The sequence below is a fragment of the Triticum aestivum genome, chromosome 1A (assembly GCF_018294505.1).
Source record: "Triticum aestivum cultivar Chinese Spring chromosome 1A, IWGSC CS RefSeq v2.1, whole genome shotgun sequence".
Taxonomy (NCBI): Eukaryota; Viridiplantae; Streptophyta; class Magnoliopsida; order Poales; family Poaceae; genus Triticum; species Triticum aestivum.
The window spans coordinates 85791828-85793206 of record NC_057794.1 but is presented as its reverse complement, the minus strand read 5'-3'; positions in this window follow the sequence as shown (position 1 = coordinate 85793206).

Genomic DNA, 1379 nt, shown 5'->3' with positions numbered 1-1379 from the left:
TCCTCGGGTGAATTTCTAGGTCCCGTGCAAGAAATGGGAATGAAATTCAAACATCTGGGCATCGTGGCTTGGCTGAAAACATTGAGAAACTTGGTTTTAAAATTATTGTAAATCCAAAACATGTTTGAAAATCATAAAACTTGGCATGGTGTCATGTCATGGTACTAACATGGTGTGGTAAATTTTTTGGCCGAATTGGAACAAGTTTTGGTATAAGCTTCTTGAAAACCGAAGCTTCTCTCAAGAAGGCTCGTGTTTCTGAGAGGGAATGTGTCACCTTTGTGTGCAAAATGATATACACTCCCCCCTTGTTTTTCTTTACAGAGGCTACATAGAACTATATGAGTGTCATGTTAAATTTTGGAATTATTCCGGGTTCGTTTGGCCTTTTTATACATTAGTTGAGTTTCTGGTCATTTAATGTGCATAATTCAAATTTGAACTACAAGCACATGCTCCAGTGCACCAAAGTTGGTGGAAAAATCACATGTGTGTCCTCGGGTAAATTTCTAGGTCCCATGCAAGAAATGGAATGAAATTCAAACATCTGGGCGTCGTGGCTTGGCCGGAAACATTGAGAAACTTGGTTTTTTAATTCTTATAAATCCAAAACATGCATAAAAAATCATGAAACTTGGCTTGGTGTCATGACATGGGACCAACATGTTGTGGTAATTTTGCTGTCCGGTTTGTGAAGGTGCACACATTAACAATCAACAATGTCATTTTGGAACAAGTTTTGTCACATTACAATCGGAAACACAAGTATTATTGAAACCGTGGGCGTTCTACTTACCATTTACGTGCCGCCACACATCCCCTTTTTTGTTATAGCTAGGAGGCGCAGTGCAGGGTAGCTATTTGAGGACGGGAGGCGTGCGATCAGACCCCTGCATGTGCTCATCAGGAGGAGAGCCCTTTGACATCCATCTGCCATCCACCTCTCTCCCAAGGTCTCCATTAATGATGCCCGAGCCCCTATTTAATGGCGTGGCTATGTCTCACTCGACTGCGATTTAAGAGAGAAAAAAAGAAAATCTGAAAATAAAATTTTGCACGGATCTTGATGTAAGATCTGACGAACCTATATAGCATCTACTGCGACTTATAGCAAGAGTGATGAATATTTAAGGACAACGATAGTGCATAATAATTATCTTACCTATTTAGGAAGATCATTAAAAAAGCCACATGCGGCTACGCCCAAAATACACAAGGGCAAAAGAAGAAGAAAGATGCATACAACGATCTGGCTCGCACTCTACTTTCTTGATGCGTTGCAGGTTGATGTCTACTAGAACTACATCGGTATTTCCCCAAAGAGGAACGGATGATGCAGCACATTGACGGTAGGTATTTCCCTCAGTGATGAGACCAAT